Source organism: Miniopterus natalensis, chromosome 1 (assembly GCF_054644295.1).
Source record: "Miniopterus natalensis isolate mMinNat1 chromosome 1, mMinNat1.hap1, whole genome shotgun sequence".
Classification (NCBI taxonomy): domain Eukaryota; kingdom Metazoa; phylum Chordata; class Mammalia; order Chiroptera; family Miniopteridae; genus Miniopterus; species Miniopterus natalensis.
Genome location: NC_142081.1, coordinates 129,097,136 through 129,103,880, shown reverse-complemented (window position 1 = coordinate 129,103,880; position 6,745 = coordinate 129,097,136).

The window sequence follows — 6,745 nt, the reverse complement described above, 5'->3', positions numbered from 1 at the left end:
CTAGACATCTGAAGCTCTCTAAGGCAAAGTGAACTGGAAAATAAAGGGAAAATAGCCCAGAAAATCAGGTCTCTCCCCCTCTCTCTCTCCCACCTAAAACTTGAAATACCTTTATCATCAAGATTCAAGCTTTTAAAATCTATGATTATGTAGCTGCCCACTTTGATGGAGGGTGTGGGTCAGAATCAGGAATTGAGACTTGAACTCCAGCTAGCTGGGAACCTAGGGAAGTTTCAGGAGAGGAAATCTGAATGGTGGGGAGTGCTGATGACCAGGACTCTTTAGTAGATCTAAGCAGAGGGAGGGAAGTAGATTTGGCTCCATAGAACCTCACCTCTGCTTCTGCCCCAAAGGCACCCCCATTTCCTCTATCTTTACCAGCCCATGTTCACCATCCTTCATACTACTCTGAAACTGAAAAATTATATTCCAAGGAAACAAGCTCCAAATCCTCACATTTCAGAAGTAAATGTTCTTAAGTGTAGGGGAGGAAGAAAGACAACAGAAACTATAGGGAACAGAAAAGAATTCTTAAAAAAAAAAAAAAATCAAGTCCTCCTCCCCCTCCTCCCGCCTCCCAGTACAAAATCTACTGCAACCTGGAGAAACATGGAGAATTTCAGATGAGCATTATTCAGGTGCAAGCCACCCAATTATGAAGAAATTATGATCATCTGACGTCAGGAGGAACAATTGGGGAACGAATATGTATGAATCTCCTCTCACTGGTTTGCATATTTGCAAAGGCTGTTTAATCCAAGCAACCAGAAAGTAATCAACAGGCACAAAAAGCTTAAAGAGCAAATTACCAGTGACTCCTGCCCCGTCTACTTCCTGAAGCCCCAAGGTTGCTAGTGCCGTCAGTGGGGGGTGGGGGAGGGGGGTGGAGTACCCTGGGTATAGCCCTGGGTTCTGAAATCTGTCCTAAAAGAGGCAGAGGGTAAAGCCTGTTGCGTTTAGATGGCTTTTGTTCCTTTGGTGTTAGGGCAAAAGACAAAAGAAACAAAAATGCCAATTATTGTAACTAATTAACCATTAAATGAGATGTGTGTCTTTTTCTCTCTAACTCTAAAAGGAGGTAAGATGAGTGTAGGTGGAGGGGGGTGGTCTGGAAGAACAGGAGGATCCACCTACCACTCTGCCCTGGGGGAAGGAAACCCATGCACATTCTGCATGTATTAACGGACAAAGCCAGAAGAGCTGAATATATATGTATATACATTTAAAAAAAAAAAAAAAGGAATTGATTTTGTTTGTTTGTTTACTTGGAATGGGGCTGGACTGGGCAGCAGTCAGAGTGAGAGCTGTGTGGCCAGGAGATGCTGAAGGGAGAGGAAACCTCAGAAAAATTAACATTATTGGTATCTTTCTATATAAAGATGCAAATGGCATTTTATCTTAACTTGGCTCTGTGCTTTCGTCAGTGTTTATGATTAATTATCTCCTTTTTCATAAAAATAAATCATGTTAAAAATTAGGATCTTGGTGCTGGGGAGAAACTAAGCACTGGTTTCAGGTCGATCTTGTTAATTTCAGCCTGAAATTGACACACTAATTAAAGAGCAGCTTGGTAAAGCAGGAGCAAGCAAGATTATACCCAGCTCTTTTTTTTTTTTTTTTTTTAAATCAGATCTACCTTATATTTTCCCAATTAAAAACTGCAAAAAGCAGTTTCATTGCCCCAGGATAAAAAATAAGGGCCCCCTTTTCACAACGTTGGCCATCACTTTCTACCATCAGATTCATTGTGATGTATTAGATGCAATAAATTATCCCATGTAACAAAACATTGGGAGCTGAAAGGCAGATAATCTGGAAAGCAGAGATAAGGATTCATTATTCCAAATCATTATGAATCCAACGTTGCCTCTGACTTCTTTCTTAATCAGCTCCTCTGATCCTGGATATGTGAGCAGTACAGATAAGGAAAGAGTCGTTTATAATTCTCCACCTCGTCTAATATTTTAAAATAAAGTCAGAGGCAAGAAAACGCCATAAAACACTGGTGAGCAGGCAAGCGCCGAATGAAAAATCACTTCCATGTTATTATATCCACAGTAAGATTTAATTAAAATTCTCCACGTCCACGTGCTTTATTTTCAGATAGGATTTTTTCCCATCACGTAATAATTGATAGGAATTTGCAAACGGGGCTATTTATTTAGGGCGCCTGGGTGGAATAGGTCTGATTTTTTTTTTTTTATATATTTCCAGTCACTGCTTTGTGAAACTTTCATCTGAGACGGCGGTGGTTCCACACCACCCAGGCCCCCACTGCCCAGTCCTGCACCACCCACAGGACCCCCCAACCTGCCTGCAGTTCTCCATGGGGGGAGGGGTAACAGGCAAAATCTCAAACCTGAAAGTTGCGTTTAATAAAAATGTTCTGTTAGGGGGAAAAAGAAGAAAAATGAAAGAACAGGGTGTCCCCACCCCAGACACTGGTTATGGCCTCCCCAAACCCTCCCCCCACCCTACACATTTGTAATAAATTAAATCTCAATGAATGGCATTGAAAGATTAGAACTTTTAAACCCAGGCTAATACTGAGTGTGTGTTTTCATCTGGCAGAGAGTGCACTTGAAAGAACTAAACCAGTCTGAGGTATGTACAGGAAGGTAGAAAAACTGAGGAGGGGCATGATGCCGACAGCCGGGAGGCGGAGAGGAAAATATTACCTGTGTTTTGGGGAAAACGGGATGTAGGAAATCTGGGAAAATAACTCTACGGTTCCTCCAACCCCGAGTAGCACAAACTCTAAGTGGCCACACATTCTTAGAAAGATTGGAGATTCTGTCAGTGATTATTCCTTCCTACAGGGTCTCCTTTTTCTTTACCCAACAGGTGAACTTCATATCTACGTGGCCATCGCAGAGATCCAGGACACAACGTTTCTATTATCTATTAGTCATTTACTGATCTATCTTCTACCTCCACGTGCCCGGTGCCTTCCCTTTATACTTAAAATCCAATCAAACGCCTTAGCTTGTAGGATTGTGGCCCAGCGCACCACAGGATTTAAAGCCGTGGATGCTGGTGCCAATTAGGCCGCACAAGTGCCTCCAGGAAGAACCCCAAAGCTCTGTACTGAGGCCCAGGGGACTCAGAACATTTCTCTACCTGGCTCGGCCTCTGAACCCAAGCCCAGGAAGGATGACCGCCTGCCCAGGGTTAAGGGGTTAAAAGGCCAGTGGTGGCAGGTGCTCCAGGGAGGCAAAGGAAAAATCGGGGAGGCCGGCGGCAGGCTGTGTGGGCAGGGGTGCCAACTGCAGGCCAGGAGCCCCCGAGCGTGTCCGTCTGCGTGTGGCAAGAGGGCTGGGTCCCTGCCTTGCCCACACCAAAGGAGAACCTGGGAATCCTGAAATCTTGGGGGAGAGAAGCCACCCTGTCCCCTCTGCGTTGTTAGGCTGGGGCCGGCTCTGAGCACCCGGGGATCCGTTGCCCCCCAGCATTTAACACAGACGGTAGCCCCAGAATAACTGAGGGCCGGTTCGCTCTCTCTCAGGCACAAGTACCTCCACACGCACGGAGAGACCCCAGTCGCGAGTCAGCGAGCCAGCGTGGGAGCTTTTAAAATTCCGAAAGCGACTTGTAGCTTCATTCCCGCGCCGCCTTCACGGTGGGAGGGGGCCGGTGCCTACGAAAGGCGAACAAATCTTCCGCGGTCTGACCAAGCGACCAGAGCCTTCACTTTGTTTACTTCTCAGGATAAATTCTCTCCTGCCTTCATCCCACTTCCTCCCCACCATCAGCTCTCCCCCAGCCCCCTTGGAATCCTCGGCTCCCGCGTCCCCAAGGAGCAGCAGGGGCCACCTCTAAGTCCATCAAGGCGAGAAATGCCCAGCTGGCATTTCTTCTCGGAGTCTTGCCCCTCTGGGATAACCAGGAAAATGAAAATAAGTTATGTTTGAATGAGGCCCCTTCTTTTGTTTTAAGGCCGAGTGTCTCTGGCACCCGGATTTCCTCAAAGGGAGGCTTCCTTCGCTGGAGGTGGCCCTGGGGGAGCGCGCGGGCGGGGGCCGGGCTCCGTCCCTCACGCAACAGTCGCTTTAGCCCCGGAGGCGGGCGAGTGCCCGCGTCAGCAGAACCGCAGCGCGGAGAGGGGCGGCCGGGCACCTGGGCGCCCGCGTGCACGGGGTGGCGAGGCGGTGGGTGCGCGGGGTGGCCGGGGGGGACTGAGGAAGCGGGGTCGCGAGCCGGTCTTGGGTTCCAGAGGGTGCGGGGCAGGATCCCGAGTGTAAGGGACGGGGGCGCAAGGGCTTTCCACTTGCAGACCAACCTCGGGGGGTGGGGGGCGGGGGAGGAAATAAAAGGTAATTGGTGGGAGATTGGGACCCTCCATCCGGGCCAGGAGCGGAGAGGGGACCTTGGAGAAAGACACAGAGGGCCCCACGGGCTTGGTGGACAGCGAGTTGCGTTGGGTGCACCTAACACCCAAGCCGTAGAGACAACTGTCCCCGTCTAGTGTGAGGGGTGACCCCCCCCACGGGAGCCCGCCGTCCTGTTCCCCAGCAGGCAGTGCGCAAGTCGGAGCGAGGGGGTCTCGGGACCCTAAAGGGCTTCGGAGCCCGCACCACCCTCTCTCGCCACGGGCCGCGGCCGGAGCCTTCCCGCCCTCCCTGGCACAGCCTTGCACAGCCCCGTGCGAAGCGCCAGGGCAACAAGTTGGGTGAAAGCTGTCCACAAAGTGACCTTCCCCTCCGGAACCCTCGCACAGCGCAGCCCTGCCGACCGCGCGCCCTGGCGCCGGAGAGCTTGGCTCCGCCACTTGGTGGCGGAAGGAGGGCGCGAGAGGGCAGGGGGACCGAGGAGGGGCTGAACTCGTGACGGAGGTGGGCTTCGGGGCGCCCTGCAGGGCAGGGAACCGCCTCCCCGTGTCCTGGACAGGTTGGCAAAAAGAGAAGCCCCTTTACCCCCAACTCTCGGCTTAAGCGCCGCACGCCGAGGGTCTGCGGGAGTGGACGGCCAGACAGGTGGCCGTGCGTCCGAGCCCGGGCTTCAGGCGGCAGGCGCGGCCGCCTGCCGGGCTCTCCCTCCCACCGATGCCCGCTGGCCTGGGCACGGCTCTGTACCTGCTCCCGGGACACCTCGCTCCACGGGAAGCCTTCCTCTCACTAGCACTCCTTGACCCTCCCCAACTGCCCCTCCTTGGGTCGCCGCCCCGCCGCCGTCCCGCTCGCCCTGACCTTCCTGACCAATGGCCTCGGCCTCCCGACCGCCTCGCAGCCGCCGCCGAACACTCTGCCCCATTAAGCGGGGCATGCCTTCCTCCAGGGCTGGGTGCAGCGCAAGAAACGTCTTGACTTCCTGGCCTGGCAATGGACACTTTTTGTTTTATTTCTCCCCAAAGATTTATTTATTTTTAAAGTCAGTCTCCATATTCTTATTGTATAAATATTGTGAAGGCAAAACTCTACCTGTCAAAACAAATGGACCCTGACCTTTCTACCCCAATGTTTATGGAGTTTCATTTTACCCTTGCAGAAATGTATTCAGGGCAGACCCCTCCGTGGGCTATTTTGAATCTCCCACCAGCAAAAGTAGGTATGGTACAGGAGAGGGGGCTGCGAAGGGGAGGGCTGGAGTTTGCTGGGCCGGGTGGGTAGACAAATAGGACCATTTTCCTTGGACATTTTATCTTCAGAGCGACCTCTGCTTCTCTCTCCCTTATCTCGCTCTCCTAAAAGGTAAATTTTCCCTAGAAGTAGTTATGAAAAGAGTTGGGACCCCTATAGAGCCTCCTCCCCAAACCTCTACTTAGTGTGTGCATAGATACCCTAGGCTCTCAGTGCTCCCATGCCCACCAAGAGGAGGGCCAAGGAGTAACTGGAGGCACAGAGCCCAGTCACCCTGCATCCTGCTTTTCCTAACTTTTACTGGCTGGCGGTGGCTGAAGACAGATGTGGCTGGAGAGTGCAGGCATTTTTGAGGTGTTAGCATAAACAGAAACAGGAGGAAGAGTCAGAAAGGAGAGGGAAAGCCCGATGGGGTATAGGCCCTGCTAATGCTGGCCACCGGTTTATCTCTAGAAACTCCCACTGGGTTCCCAGTTCTCCAGAATGGGAGGAAAACTCCACAAAAGCTTTTATATCTAACGTAGGTAATGACCCAGTAAACACTACTGATGGCATTTACAATGTTAATCCCAACCCTGCCAAAGACAGTGGGCTTTGTTGGACCCAGGGGCTGGACACATTTGAGGCAATTTTTCCCCACCCTCCCCAACTCTCCACCCCTTATGTGCAGTTTGCGTGTTTGCAAAAAGGGGGGGGGGATTAATTTCTCAATCAGTCTTCTGCCCTCCCTCCTTCCCTCCCTCCCTTTCCCCCTTTGCAACCCGGAAGAGCTCGCTCTGTACAGTGAGCAGGAGAAGGCGGAGGGAGGGAGGGGGTTCCTAGGAAGGATGCACATCACCCAGGTTTTACTTCTTGCTGGAAGCCTGCGTGAGATGCCGTAAGCAGCTGGGGCAGTGAGGACCGCAGCGGCAATAGCAGTGGCCAAGTCTGCCTGTCATCTCTGCCTTCAGATCTCTGGCAAGTCAGGAAAAAATAAAAAACAGCTGGCTGGCAGGAGGAGAAGCAAGCTACCCAGGTCAGTGAATGTCGCTATCTTTTCTCTCTAACTCTCACTCGCTTTCCCTGCTCCACGTGGAGAGAATTAAAAGGAGGTCTCGACTCCAAAGGGACAGCCGCCCCTGGAAAAAAGTGAACTAGACCTCAGTCCTATTGTTCTTTCTGGTCACTGG